Raw genomic sequence first — 15977 nt, forward strand, 5'->3', positions numbered from 1 at the left:
ACCTAAAGAAGAATCTCAAGTTATTTTAGAGACAATGCAGTACCTGTATTAACTCCCTTGAAATCACATTGCCAAATGATGCACTGCATTTCTTGTAAATGCTTTTGACATCACAGTTCTTTCCAGATAAAATAGCTTAAATTCAAAGTATTTATGAAGTACCGTTCTGCTTATTCATTATATAGGGTAAGTGATGCATGGAAGGCAAAGTAAAAGAACTAAAACCAAAGTGGTAGGCTTATAGAAGTAACTATTCTACTAAAGGGAATTTAATAAAGAGTGAAAGAAATGAGCAGAGAAAAACAGTTTGCCTGAAGAACTACCTGGTTTTCTATGCAAAATTCACACAATCAGACTGCTTCAGAGAGCATTTTGCCTAACCTGCCTATTCATATAAAGTCAACAACACCCATAGTTAGAAAGCAGCTCCAGTTATAAAATGTAAGTCCTTCCTTGGAGATTGTGTTAGTTTCTTCCAGTCCTTTCCCACAGAGGACTTAGGGAACCGTTCCCTGCACACCTTCTGTGCCTCGGGCAGTATTGCCCAAACAATCTTCCTGCTGCTCTCCTCATGACTCTCTGCAGTGTTTTTCTTCAAAAAGGAGCATGCCCTACAGCTGAACTTGAGTAGTGCCAAACATATCAGCACTGTTATTTCCCCTCCTTCCTTATACCCCCCCAGTGAAACACCACAGAAGAGTGTTTGCCTTTTTAAGGCTGGCGTCATGTTGTCGATTTGTGTTCTTGTCTGCCTTACGAGTGTCCTCCGATCAGCAACTGAAATCACTAATAGCAATATCCAGTTAAACAAGGCCTGCGGGAGATCACCAAAAGCACCTCAAGCTTTTTCAGTTTGATACCAAACCATGACAATAACACAGACAATGTTTTCTAACTCATTATGTTTAGATAAAATTTCATTACATTACTGTTAACACTGCCTTGCAGAATACTCTTGGCCTTGGTATGAAGGTAAGTCTTGCTTCACCTTCTTCCTTAAGCCAACTGCTTTGACAAAGAAGAAAATCGTATCAACTTGACTATCAGATCTTTAAATTATTCATGATGGCTTTTTTTGGATTGTTGACTTTTAAAATTGGCTAATTGAATTTATCTGTCACATAATTTACACCCGAGGTTTTAACAAATTTAATTAACTCTTTTGTCAGATCTTTCCAAGGATCAGAGCTAGGCTGACCAGCCAGTACTTTTCTAGTTTCTCCTACTCAAAAGGCTAAATATTATGTCACTGTTGTGATCAAACTTATTAGATAACTAATTATTAGTTACCTAATCAGCGAAAGAAAATAATAGATTTCCCACAGTTAGTAAGTATACGTGCCATTGCCTTTAATGAGCAGAAAAAAAGAAATGCTGCAGGATTGCGACTGTCATTGGTGGTTGGTATTTTACTGTTAAAGGTTACTGTAGATATCTGATTTAGTAATGGACTGTTTACACATCTGAGTTGCCATAGCTGTCAAATATTAAAAAGCATACTAAATCCAAAAAAAAAAGCTCATCATCATCTATATATAAATATACACACATGTAGGGCAGCTGAACAGAAAGTACCAAGTTGATTAACTATGATTTTCCACTCACCAAGTTTCAATGGACAAACTTCATGCCTTCCCCATGAGTGCCAGGGAAAGACTGTCTCCCTTGATCTTGTGTTGCTCGGCTGCCAGCCCACTTTGGCTCAGCTGTGGGTCCCCACACCACCTGCCTCCCTGGCACCCCTGGGGCCGCTTCCCTGCTTTTCCCTGACTTCACCAGCTGCAGTAGCTGGGCAAGGACAAGGGGAACACCACAGCTGTCAGCTTGTTAAATACCAGGGGCTTAGTAAGGAGCCTTCTGGAAACAGTGAGCCAGCAGCAGCATAGCTCAAAACCAGGCCCTTTTTCTTTCTTTGTCTTGAATCTGTGGTGATACTTTTCCATTCTACAAGTGCAGGTTTTGAAAAGATGCATGCAAAATACTATTGTCCACAGACTGTGGGGATTTCTACCTCTAGGAATTTGGCAAAGGGCTTCTACTGTCAGAAGGTCAAAATTTGCTAATATTAACTGCTGTCAAGCTAACTTTAGTCCGGGTAATCTGTTTCTATGTCATTCTCTGTTACTATGTTGTGAATTTGTTTCATCACACTTAGTCTTCATTCTCACTTATTTCTGCATTGCACTGAATTTTCTTTAAGTGCTTGTTTTTCACCTTTGCTGCTTTGCATTTGGCTTTGGGCTTATCTACGTTACTTGGTTTACATCTAGAGAAGTTGCTGCTTTATTAGCGCGTATCTTGCATTTTGGTTGTCAGCCAATTTTACAAAATAACTTTCTTTGCTTAATTCAGGGATATCTTTGTGTTAATAAAAGTATACAAAGGAACTGTTTAACTTGTGGTTTCTTTGAAAGTATATGTAGATAGAAGCTGTAAGTTAATTAAAAATGCAAAGACCTATATTTTAAGTAAATGTTAGCTAAGCAAAGCCACCTGAAGTGTACCAGATATGTAAGGGAAAAAGAAACATTATCAAAATATCTTTTGTATTGAAACTCATTGATTAACAACAGAAATAATACTTGTAGTTAAAGAATTAAAGTTGTTGTTCTTAGGCATTGCATTTTGTAATAAAAGAGCAAGCAGAATTTTTCATGAACTGGCTAAATAGTCTAAACTGAGAAAATTATCTTTTTTTTTCTCCTGTTGTAGAGGTGACACTTTCAGAGGTGGTATAGTGCTGTAGCAAAATGTTCTCTGCAGTTAATCCATGATGCTGATCTCTTTTTTCCTTTTAATGTGCAGCAGCAAGTGTGTTCTTATTGAATAAAGTTGAAATTAAAAGACGGTAATCTTCAGCCTTACCAAGTACTATAATATTCCATGTCTTTAATAATTCCATGTCTTTAAAAATTAACTTCTTTTTTTTTTTTTGTCCCCAAAAAGTAAGTAAAAATAGATCACCTTGGCAGAAATGCCTTATGTTTCTACGAAACTGTCAGTACAAACATACCACTTCATTCTGGACTATCAATTGTTTACCAAGGAAAGAAGCTGAAAAGGTTGCCTGGATAGTACACATTAAATTAGCTTAATGATAGGAGTAGATGATTGACTGCACTGAAAATCAAAGTAGTGTTCTTTTTAACCCATAGATCAATATTTTCAGGTTTCCTTTGCTGACAAAATAATTACGGTACAATGTATCCCACTCTCATACTCTGTAGACAATTGCCAGCAGCCTGTATGGAAGATAATTTACTGCTTTAAAAGGAGAATATTGATTTGGATTTGTGGGGGAGTGCTAATTCATTTATTCATTTACCCGTGGTATACCATGGTAGGCATTGGATTACGGCTGTAGGTTCAAGGTCTTGTTACCCCAGTGCTCTGAGAAACAACTAATTTGTCCTGCTCCTCGCCAAAGTTCCTGTTTGTCCATGCTGTCAAACCACTAGGTTTCTTTCCAGTGAATCCTGGCAGTCCCTGAGGAATGAAACCCAGGAAGGCACCCCAAGCTCCCAGTGCCTCCTAGTTACCCTCCAAATCAGTAATCTGCATAACCTGAAATCCCAGACACCCCCTGAAAATAAGCTAAACTTCCCACTGCACGCCCAGATCATCACCATGATATATTGCACTCAGTTCCCTTGAGGTCTCATCCAAAATGTTTTCTCCTTCCCACCCCCAAGTCAGCGTATCTTTTGTAACAAAGAGCATGCACCAGTAACTGGTGACAGCAGTTGTGCAAAAACCATCATCATGCTCATCTCTGCATGGGGTAGGAGTACACACAGAGGTACAGGTTTGACAAGAACACCTGAAATGTATCTAGACATAGATCAGTGTTGGGGTGCACCAGGTAGGAAACGCATAGATCATGGGCCAGCATTGAATCAGACTGAATAAGCTGAAGGGGCTATCATGAAGTCCAAAAAGAGGAATAAATGCCAGAGATGAGGGTGACAAAAGTTATCTTGCTTTACGAACAAAGTGTTCTTAAAAGTCTTGAACAAAGAACACAGTCTATTCTTGACCATAGTACAGATTTTTGTGGAATAATGGCAGCCGGTAGAAAAGAACTAAGTCCTAAGAGGCCTCACTAATTAGTATTTTAAGTACTTGGCAGGGGGAAAAGCCACTTTAATCGAAAAAGCTGTGCATTAATTGGGAAAAATAAATCAAATTTGCATTACTGAGGGAAAAGATACAAGCAGGTAGTTCCTCATTAGCTAGAAACACATGTAGACTAAGAGCCAGTTTTCTTTTGGTAATAGATATTTTGATAAGCATCTGCAGGTAACCACCAATCCCTGTGCCAGTGAAGAGAGAGACCTGGACTGCAATTGCATCCTGTCCCCACAGTCATTACTGTTGCAGGAGTCAAGACTGCATGGCCTCAGCAGTAAACAGCATGTTGGCAAGCATTTCTCGGTCACCCACCAGAGGCTGGAATTTAGCAAGATTAGAAAATTAATTACTAAAGACTTACATGAAGAGCAAGAGACAGATTATTTTCAAAGAGAAAGCCTCACCAACTCTCATGATCCCTCCTCCAGCATTAATCCAAACAGTGGAGTGTACACTGTCTTCATGGAAAGGGTAAATGGTAGCTACAACAAACCTGGGAGCAACGGCACCTTGCTGAGGAGCATCCAGCCCTTGTCAGCTCCAAAAAAAGGGTGAGATGTCAGAGGCTAGGTAACACAAGGGACTTCTGGCACTGGGGAAATCCCTACCATTTCACCCACAGCCCTCTGGAACTTCATTGTTCTTTTCTAACCTCAAAGTTCATCAGAAAATGCTCCTGTGGCACATCTACTGTGGCAACTGACAGGCAGTGAGAGTCCTAAGCACCAGACATTATGTGGGGCCACAGAGTGCAGATGTGCTCCACTGCTAGGGAAAACACAAGGGAATGGAAAGTCATGCAGCAGGAGCAATGGAGATGCTCTTGACAGTGGCCAGATAGTGTCTGGGGTATTCTGGAGGTAATGGCATGTTTTGTGACAAGAGATAGTACTCCAGTCCTGCTAGCCTTAGTGGAACAATCACTGGGAATGACAGAATGGAACAGCAGGACATGGCCAGGGACAGTATAAAATTGTCCATTACAATTTTTATTTAGGATTAGAGACTATTTTGAGAAAAAAACTATGAATGTAATAAATATAGGAAAGCAGATACCAAAATGCCAGAAGAAATTTATTTCAGACAAAAATAGCACAGGAAAAAAAAAAAAAAAAAAAAGCTTTATTCATATTGCTGTGTTCTAAATTAACCTATCAGGCAAAACAGTGCAGGTTTATTGATAAGTGAATGAAAACATCTCTGTTCAGTAATGAAAAGAAATGAAAACAAGGAAACAAAACATTCAACTAAACAAAGAAAGGTAAAATACTGAAAATATTACCCTGTAGAGTCTGATATGAAGCAATTCAGTGTGGTTGTCCAAATCTAGCAACATTTCTCTGAAAAGGAGACATAAAGAGAGGGGAAAGCACAGTTAAGCTACAGATCGCAGGAGGCACAACCAGACCTAGTCCAGCTGAAGGCAAAGACACATGAGAATAGACTGGAATAAAGTGGAACTGTTAAATTAGAGAAAGGAACAAGAATGGGTGTAAAAGCAGTGAATGACTGGGACAAGACAGTCAAGTGTACTGCAAAACAGATAAAAATAAACTTTTTCCTACATCTTAGTCCATGTTTGGGCTTACAGACCGCAAGACTGCAGAAAACAGCACTTGGGACTTGGAAAGTCTTTACAATGTAACTAATGAGAACATCGTAGGGTTCGTTTGCAAACAAAATGGGAGCAGGTTTGAACCCCTGTTTTTCAAGACAAATGGTTATTCCAGTAACTGCCCATTATGTAATCTCTGGCAATTTTCCCTGAAACAGTGATAGTAGCTGCTATTAAAAACAATACTAGATTGGATGAATTATTCATCTAGTCCAGAATGGCAATTGTATTCCATTGCAACCATAACCCTATACATGTCCTTCTATCTGTTGCATGCTACTGTGGTGTTTTTCTGGAACACACAACCCTCAGCTTTTTTTTCTACTGCCTCCTTTTTGGATTTAATTGAACTTAGTATGTTGAGGTATTTTTTTCAAAAAAAGGCAACAGCTGATAAGCGCTGTTCTAAAAACAGTACTCACAAATGTGTAATGGTGTAGCAAAGCTAAAGGTGTTGCAGTATTTCTGTCCACTGCAAGCCTTCAAAATTCAAATATACCAAAGTTAGCATTTTTTTTAAAAAAAACTAGGAAAATATGACAACATGGAAGCATCAACACAAATGAAAAAATTCTGTATGTACAGGCTATAAATTGTGGCAGTAGATGAGTGTGAAAGCTGCTTCCTAGTCCCCAAAACCAAAACATTTCCCGTTGTGCATCAGCAAGATGTCAGTGGTTTTTCTGAGAAGAAATGAAAACTGGAAACAAACATGAAAACAACAACGGTAAAAAAGAATAAATGAGATCAGAAAAAGTAATTGCTGGTTAGTTACAACACTTATCAACAACATTTGATCATGTTCATTCAACTGCCTGCTTTGTCATGCAGCCAGTGCCTGCAGGAGCAATACTTTTATTGCCAGACTTGTGCTGGGTTAGGTAACTCTTGCTATTGCCTGTCAAAGGTGTTCGTTCCTCTGTGTCAGTATATATTTCCTTTCCAAGGCGGCTCAGGATGAGAAGTCTTCAGTATCTCTGACATGTGCCCTAATTTGGGTCAGAGAGAAGGCTGGTGTCAGATGCTCTCTTTCAAATTCAAAAGTACCTGGGAAACTGGGAATTTCTATGCGCTCAGCTGCAGATGTAAAATATAAGTATATGCCTTCATAGCCCATGACTAATACCAAATGTGGCTACCATTTATCCATCCTGCTTCTAGCCAGTACTTTGTGAAAAGGAGGTACAGTCATAGTCTTCCCCTCATGGCACTTTCTACTGGACTTTATAAAAAAAGCGTGGGCAGGACAGGGTGACCTCCTGAGGTCCAGGGTTATTACTGTGTCTGTCTCTGCAGGCACTTGTTCAACTGTTCTCATAGGTTCCCAAAAACAGAGACACTGGTGTGTTGAGTTTGCATGATAAGGTTTTGGTAGTGGTGGGATACAGGGGTGGCTTCCGTGAGAAGAAGCCAGAAGCTTCCCCCATGTCCAATGGACCCAAAGCCAGATAGCTCCAAGATGGACCTGCCGCTGACCAAAACCGAGCCCATCAGTGATGGTGGGAGCGCCTCTGGGATAATGTATTTAAGAAGGTGAAAAGAATCTGCAACAAAACTGCAGGTGGGAGAGAGGACTGAGACCATGTGAGTGGAACAGCTCTGCAGCCCCCCAGGCCAGCGCCGCAGCAGGGGCAGGGGGGGCTCCAGGGGCCGCAGCAGAGATTCCCCCCAGCCCGTGGTGAAGCCCACGGTGAGGCAGGCTGTGCCCCTCAGCCCATGGAGGCACACGGTGGGGCAGGGGGATGCCTGAAGGAGATTGTGACCCATGGGCAGCCTGTGCTGGAGCAGTCTGTTCCTGGCAGGACCTGTGGCCCTATGGAGAGAGGAGCCCAGGCTGGAGCAGGTTTGCAGGCAGGACCTGTGACCCCGTGGGGGACCCACGCTGGAGCTGCCTGTTCCTGAAGGACCGTGGAAGGGACCCATGCTGCACACCGTGGAAAGGACCCATGCTGCACACTGTGGAAAGGACCCACACTAGAGCAGTGGGTAAAGAACTGCAGCCTGTGGGAAGGACCCGTGTTGGAGAGGTTCACGGAGGCCTGTCTGCCGAAGGGGGGGACTCCATGCTAGAGCAGGGGAAGAGTGTAAGGAGTCTTCCACCTGAGGAGGAAGGAGCAGCAGAGACAATGTGTGATGGACTGACCACAGCCCCCATTCCCCATCCGCCTGCGCTGCTCAAGGGGAGGAGGGGGAGATATCTGGGCTGGAGTAAAGTTAGGTCCAGGAAGAAGAGAGGGTTGGGGGAAAGGTGTTTTTAAGTTTTGGGTTTATTTCTCATTATTCTACTCTAATTTGGATTGTAATAAATTAAACTGATTTCCCAAAGTTGTCTGTTTTGCCCTGATGGTAACTGCTGAGTGATCTCCCTGTCCTTATCCTGACCCATGAGCTTTTTGTTTTGTTTTCTCTCCCTTGTCCAGTTGAGGAGGGGAGTGACAGAGCAGCTTAGTGGGCATCTGGCATCCAGTCAAGGTCAACCCACTACATCTGGCCAACCTCACCAATCTAACACTCCCTCATTTTGCCAGCAGAAAATTTTTTCTTACCACCTAGTCTGAATGGTCCTTGCCACAGGTTTCATCCCATTACACCTTGTCCTGCAGCCAGAAAATGTGTGATTGTTTTTTGCAGCCATCAATACATACAGAAAGACCATGTCCTCTGAGCTCCTGCACTTCATTTAACTGATCCTCAGAGCTCATGTCTGCCAGAGAGGTGATCATCACCAATGCTCACTCCTGGCCTGGATCTCCTCTGCCTGTGCCCTCCTTAACATGTCAATGCCTTCCTTTAAGCACCACACCTGAAACTGGGCAGAGCAGTGCCAGGGAAACCTTGGCAGTGCAGTAGGGTACCAAGTGCCTATTAGCACAGTTTCTCCATCACCTTATGAAGCCTAAGAGGCAGAATGGTGTTACAGGATCCGAGTCCCAAAAATGACCTTTCCCTAGACCCAACCACTTTGCACTGCAGCTAAGAGTGGCAAAACCAAAGAGAGAACATTTATGGTCAGATCCTGTAGTATAAAAGCAATATAGTAAAAAAGTATAAAAAGTACAAGACATTGTGACAGATAACGTATCATGAAAGCAGCTGTCAGGGTACAATAAAAGTGTGTCAAGACATGTGAGAGAGTAGGAGTCTGAAATGTCCTGACTCCTACACAGACTCTCAGCTCAATCCCACCAGCACAGCACTGGCAGAGAGAACAGACTAGAGAACTCAGCCATTTTAAAGCCTAGCCATCCTCTCTGCTGATGTACTGCTACTGAGGGGTACTGTGCCAAGAAAGCCATCAGCCTGACAGATTTTTTTCACATTCATTTAGCAAATACATTCTGTGCCATTTTCACTGTCTGCTGCCCAGAGGTTAATCAAGAAAAGAAGGGTGCAACAGCTGGGAACACGACTCCCGGGATATCATGTGGAGGCAAGGCTAGGTCCAGTGGCAAAAGGACATGAAACCAAAATCTCAGTGGCCAGAAGGCTCTTAAAAAGCTGGGGCAGCAGGGACAGGCCTTGCTGTCAACATCACTCCATCACATTCCCCTGCCTGCTTTCCACTTGCATGTCTTCAGGTCTCATATCCTTATTTCTTTTCTCTTCCAAACTGAAGGTTGAAATCTGAAACAAAGGAAAACCTCTGACAACTGAACTGTAGAACCCGAATGGCTTTAGGAAAGAAACAGCATTATGGGTAAATTATTTTTCAGGAAAAATATAATTTTAAGGGGTCATGGATAACTTTTTACCAAAAAAAAAAAGTAGCCAGTACATGCTGTGACATCAGACTGAAATCCCCACAACTCCTGAGTTGATGACTGTATTCAAGACAGTCAGCAGTGCAAGAAAAGCATCTGTGAATATCAGCCAATATTTATCACCAGACAGAAACCTTTGGTCATACCTTGAAGCCAAGAAAAGAAACTGAAAATACCTCTTACCTATACCACCTCTTTATTTTCTTCTCAGCAGGAGGACACGAATGATGAATTTTCAATGAGGGTCTAAGGCATTACATTAATACACCTTTTCAACTGATGAAATACTTCCATATGACCGCAGTTACGTGCCATGGAAATGATCATCACTAGAGGTACTTGAACACTGCAAAAGCAACAACCAAGAAAAACAGCCAGATTACGCCAGCCATTTCACCTAGGAGCAGTCATACTTCTTCCACCACTACTTTCCAGCCCCCTTTGCTGAATCCCAGAGTTACAACTCTTAATAGCAGTTTCTGTGCTTTGAGTAAAACATCTACTGCCAGTCCAGGAGAGGTTTTAAGCATGTCATCAGTCTAAAGCATTAAGCCAATCTGCTTACATACTTTGATGGACTGAGCTCTAACTTTTCTGTGCCATTCAGAAAATTAAGGATATTGCCATTATAATAAATAATAAATTTGGGATTACCAGGTACTCCTTTTGATCAACTAATTATTGACCAGGAAAATAATACTCTTCCTTACAACCCATGTTAGAAGTTTATAGTTTGTATTGGAGGCTCAAACTAAGCAGCAACACTTAAGTCCTAACATCTTTACAGTTTCTTCACTTAAGGCTCTTGTTTGTATTTCCAAGTACCTCTGACCCAACAATAATAGTAATTCTAAAATCAGTCTGTATTTAAAACGTAAAACTAATCCTGCAGTGATCTATTCCTTATTTCCTCATTGTTTTACTTACCCGGCATAGTCCTGTATTAGCTGAGTCAGAACTAGAAAACAAAGGTGAGGTTCACATTCCAAAAAAGAGGAAAAGGAAATAATTGTTCAGAAAGGAACTACAACTGCAAAAATAGCAGATAATTCTGCTGCAGCCCATTTGAAAAATATGCAAAATCTGTTTGGCTTTGTTTTCTACATTCCTGTGCCCCTGAGCAGTTATTTCCTTACAGGAAGGACACACAAGAACATATCCCCATGCCTACACTCCTGCACAGTAGAGTATTATTACTGAACTTGTAAAGACACAGACAGAGTCTAAATCATTTGAGACATTTGTGTCCCCAATCTGAGTGTGATTTCAGCAGAAGGGAAACAGCAGAAGACATAATAATAATAGACACACTTTCAATATCTCCTCAAGATCTCTTTCGAAAATGATCAGTGTAATCTGAAGATCCCCTTTTAGATCAATACCACCGTACAGTTTAGCTGACCAAGTTCAGCTGTAAGTCAAATGATTACAGACATAACTAAGTTAATGAAACAATGCTTTGGCACTCAGGATTGAACATGCACTTTTAATGTTGAGCTGTGAGGAGTTCTAAATGCATAAATATCCAGACTTCTCTTTAAGGGGGTCATTGCTGTTCATATTTCATCCTTGTAACCATACCGAGAGTAGCTTGTGGACCTAAATATTTCTAATAGTCTCACTGAGAGCATCAGTCATTTTGGAATAGGCCAGGGCACCTAAGAGTTTTCTTACTCTTGCTGTTTATTCTTGCTGGACTGGGTAGGCTGATCAGTAGAACTTTGATCCATACATAAATTTGCTAGTTATTTTTGTATTCCCGTGGGGAAGGGGGCGTATATTAGAGAAATCTGCCAAGTACAAAACAGTCCCAAAACAGAAATATAGATCCCTTATCAACTTAAATCATGCATAATAATTACACATTTCAAAATGGATAAAGGGCTTAGAAATTAATTTTAAATTAGTTCTGGTAGCAAGAACCCTTATTAAAGATTATGAATAGTTTTGATGGTGTTATATAATTTTTTGAAGGTCAGAAAACAATCTGTTTTCAGATCATTTGGGGGCTGCCAAAAAATTGCTTTGTCTTTAAATTAATGGTATATTCAGGCAATCGAACAACTGTTGTCATGTCTATCATTACAGTCCCCATCTAAAACTGACATCTATTTTACTCACAGATAGTTTAATAGATAACTGCATAGCTAATTTTATCCAAAGAACACAAGAAAAAGCCTTCTAGGTTTGTTTCCCAGTCATTCTACTAGCAGCCATCTCATTACAGGTATCACATGGATGACAGCCACAGGGTAAATCTCAGCTTATCTTAGATAACTCTCACACAGTTCTGCTGAAGAAGTTAAAAATCAGACATGAAGGTTATGGTGAGACTAAAGAATTAAGTAAAGCAGATCCAGTTGCAAAGAGACTGTGTGGAAAGGGAAGGAGGATCAGTGGCTGTGTAGGTGTTAAACCTTCCTTATCATTCTGCTGAAGACACACATGGACTGCAGACAGCTTCACTGCTCAGGCTATGCCAGCCTCAGCTGTGCATGTGGTTCTTTCCAACACAGCCTATCTTAATATTTTGCCTCAGTCTCTCAATTTGTTTCTCAGATCTATAGTAGATAGAAATTAGTCATCAAAATCCAAAGACACCGAGAACCAAGGAAAGACTCCAAGTTTAGTGGACTTTGTGCCTATACGGCATACATTATTTTGTTCCCATGATTCTTACCATCCATTAGCATTCCGGAGATGAGGAGGATACACAGAAGATGACATTGCACTGTGGTTAAATGAAACGTTATCCGTGCAATCTGCTGACAGACACAGAAATATCTTATTTCCGTCAGATGTGCAAACAAATATGCATGTATGTGCATATGATTTGAGTTAGGCAAAAACCAAAGTAAACATGAAAAGACATTGGGAAGGATTTAAGACCCTTGATATCTGTGCAAAGCTGACGTGGGCATTTCTAGTATGGGTGGCCACCACACATATGAGCAAGTCTCCTTCCCTTCCCCCTCCACAGATTTTCCCTACCAAAGTGCCATGCCAGAGTACATTGTAACAGAGGTGCCACACTGCCTTTCCTGGGATCTCAGCTTTCTGGTAACCTGATGCTGCATCCATGTGTACCCTATACCATCTCAACAAACCTTCAGCAGAAACTCTGGAGTAAAAGGAATTGCTAGAACCCTCTTCTGCCCTCAGGCTTAATATCTGCAGACATTAATTTTGATTACTAAACTCAGAGTGTAGCAAGGGTAGAATTCAAGTTTCCTTATATTTTAAAATAATTTGAATTAAGAAATTAAGAAAAATCTAGTCCCACTCTTTCCTTCAACAGTGGTTATGCATCTTTCCTGTATGTAAACAGCAGTTGTCATCAACGGTTATATCAAAGGCCTTTTTGAGTTTAATACTTGCAACCTATTCCCTTTTTTGTTTTGTTAGCAACTTCTCTTGTACATATCAATTACTGCAGACCTCTGTCAACATGTGTTAATATTGAAGCACATCCTCTTTCAAAGGGAAATGTCAAAGCTTAAATTCAAATGAGAGATGACATTTCAGTTTGCATATTCCATGTATAATGGTTCTTCTCTACCTTCTAGAAGCTTCAGCTGAGGGAAAATGCAATATTTAAAGAAAAAGCCCAAACAAAAAGTTCACTTTATTTTTTATTTAATAGCTAGGTCTCCAAATCATCTTTCCAGAGGGGAAAGAAACCCTACATGACAAAAAATATCAGAAATTAAATTAAATTATTTCAAGATATACATGCTTCATTTGCCAGGTACTAACAGAGAACCAACAGAAAAATAACTTGTAGCTTGTTCTTCTGCCCTTTTGCTTCTCTTGACTGCATGCTTGGACAGAATGCATTAATAAGCACTTCTGCTTCTTCTAGGCAACACTGACCACTTTAGAGTAATTTGTTCTCATTGGCAGTTTTCTACATACATATGAATCAGTAAAAGCAAGCAGCTCTGCAAGGGAAGGTGAAACAGGACCAAGCATCACAATGATGGCAGAGGCCGTCACCCCCTGACAAGGGCACAGGTCTACCACATCTGAATGAGGACAGCAGTGTGGGGTCAGGATAGTGACCTGGGTGGCTAGAGGACCTGTGTCTGCCACACTAGCCCTGGTGACGAAACAGGGACCCAAGTCGTCAAGTCAGAGTCAAGGCAGTATGGGACCAGGCACAGTGTCCCTGTAACGTAGCTCAGACAGAGTCCAAGGATGAGAGCTCAGCTCAAAAGAAGATCCCAAGAGAAGGGAAGGGAGATCCCTGGTCAGGGATCTGTCGGAGCTGGCTCCCTTCTCAGGTAGCTGAGCCTCCAGTAGCAGGGAGAGGCTGCTGATACGCAACTCTGACTCTACAGTCAGGGAGATGAAGTCACTAGGACTACTGTTGGAAGGTGTATAGAAGAAAGCCATGAGAATCAAGATGATTATTAACATGTTTGTGTTTGCTGTATGAAGAATTTGCAGTTTCATTGAGAACATTTTGGCAACCTGCAAGTTGAAGAACACTGAAGCACAAGTCTCAGGACAGTTTTGGATTGAGGGCTCTGCTCTTTCTTGTGGTCTTCTCAATGGTCATGTTATACCCATACAGACTTCTTTGAAGTTTCTCTGAATTCACAAAAACTCTCAATTGAAAATGATAGGTGTTAGATCTGGAACAACTTAAACACTCTTAAGAGAAATGGCCTTGAAATTCTCAAGTGAAGATGCCTTCTCTTCAGCTGCTTTTCTCCTTTGGTAAGTCTTTGTGTTACTAGTACTTATTTGAGAAGGAAAATGTGGAAAAGAACAGCTGATTCAAAGAGTTAAGGATTACGGAAAAATCGAGGCTTGAAGAGACAAATGGGGGCCTATGATGAGAAAACGGGACTGAAGCGCAAACATTCTTTTGCTGTAATGCCTTTGACTTACAGTCTGGTAGAACTAGCACTACGATGAGCTGGAAGCAGCTGTGAGAGTCAATAGCCCTAATGAATTTCTCAGCACAGGAAAAATGATTGGCAGAGCCATTTGGGGTAACTAATGAGACAGTTATATTCAGACATAGCATCCATATGTGAGCCCAACTAAAAGTGAAAACTATATAACCAGGAATTAATATCCCTGTTTAAAACTACCGTATGATATCATAGTCATTTGATATACTCCATCAGTTTCCTGATGTTAACAAGTTCCTGGATGATTCAGCCAAGCATAACTTTACACGTCATTTCTTGGTCTGATTTTATAATATAACCAGTATTACTTCTTTGCGTATTTTCTCACCATTTGTAACTTTGGCATGATATCTCAATAACATACAACTTTAGCAGTGATATTTGGGTTCCCTGGTTCTTAGTGGGACTCAGAACTAGTTCCACTAGCATTTCCTAGCAAGCTGAAAGATAAGCAGTGATTAAATTCAAAATACAGAAGCTCAAAAATTTTACCTTGCAAGCTCTGGGCACTCTGTAAGTACAAGCTACAATTACAAATTACAAGTAATTCTGCCATTTGTCTAGAACCCTCATGAAGTATTGCAGTATATATACATACAATTGAATAGAAGGTAGGAAAATCTGAATCACATTACAAAATCTAATAAAGAATCACATCATTGTTATAATGATAGCTCAGGAAACCTCTAAAATATATATTTATACTAATCAAATATCTCATATGTCTTATTTAAGATCCTGAGGTAAATATGAAATAGACTATTAATGACCAGCATCCATTCTTTTTTAAGTAATTTTCTTGTCACTCTAAGAAGTTTTATAATAAGAAATAGACCTTACCCTCCTGTTTGTGTTTTGTCTCAAGAAAGTGTATAGCCCCTATATTCATTTTAACTGACAGTTATTTGACATAACAGCATTTGGTAGATTAGGATTTGTATTTGTTTTCTACTGCCATTGACTTTTCTTGCTCTTATGATTTTAATAAATTCTATTTCTGCTAATTGATTTTGAGGGCTCCCTATTTTTAGAAGGTGCAAAATGTGACCGGTAGAGTAGAACTTCAATGAACAGCAACACCATGTTGCAATCAGAATGGCAGTGGAGTGCTGGTACCGTCAGTATGGCTGAATGCCATTTCTAAAGGTTGTTTGCCTTTGATAGTCCATCCAGAGTTGTTTTAAACTATATTATCTGCACAATTAATATTTGTTCTTCCACTTTCTAGCATGTTTACAAGCCAAGCATCTAGTATTGCAAACACTGATACATAGATACACATGCACCGATTTTACATAATATATCAATAGGGTTATATTTTAAAAAATCCCTTATATGCATGAAATTAAAAAGCAGGTTGTAAATGGGCTTCGGGCCACAAACCAGAACATAGCATGTTTCTTTACTGGGAGGGAAAGGCAGAGCTCTCCTCCACCTACCTGGCCTCACAGCCCAGCATGCAGACAAGTGGCACAGGTGGGTCCATGGCACCTCCCATACCATCATCACAGATGGCAGCACCAACCTACAACCCCCAAACACACTCAG

General features: G+C 40.6%; 1 long non-coding RNA gene across 1 annotated transcript; it reads right to left on the minus strand.

Annotated features, from left to right (window-relative positions):
• Positions 1-7682: 7682 nt before the first annotated feature.
• Positions 7683-10483, minus strand: LOC130143130 (uncharacterized). The gene is made up of 3 exons (XR_008819652.1): positions 10435-10483; positions 9691-9853; positions 7683-9370 (listed from the first exon to the last, which is right to left on the minus strand). It is a non-coding gene; the product is annotated as an uncharacterized LOC130143130 (long non-coding RNA).
• Between the last annotated feature and the right edge of the window lie 5494 nt (positions 10484-15977).

This window comes from Falco biarmicus, chromosome Z (genome assembly GCF_023638135.1).
Source record: "Falco biarmicus isolate bFalBia1 chromosome Z, bFalBia1.pri, whole genome shotgun sequence".
Lineage (NCBI taxonomy): Eukaryota > Metazoa > Chordata > Aves > Falconiformes > Falconidae > Falco > Falco biarmicus.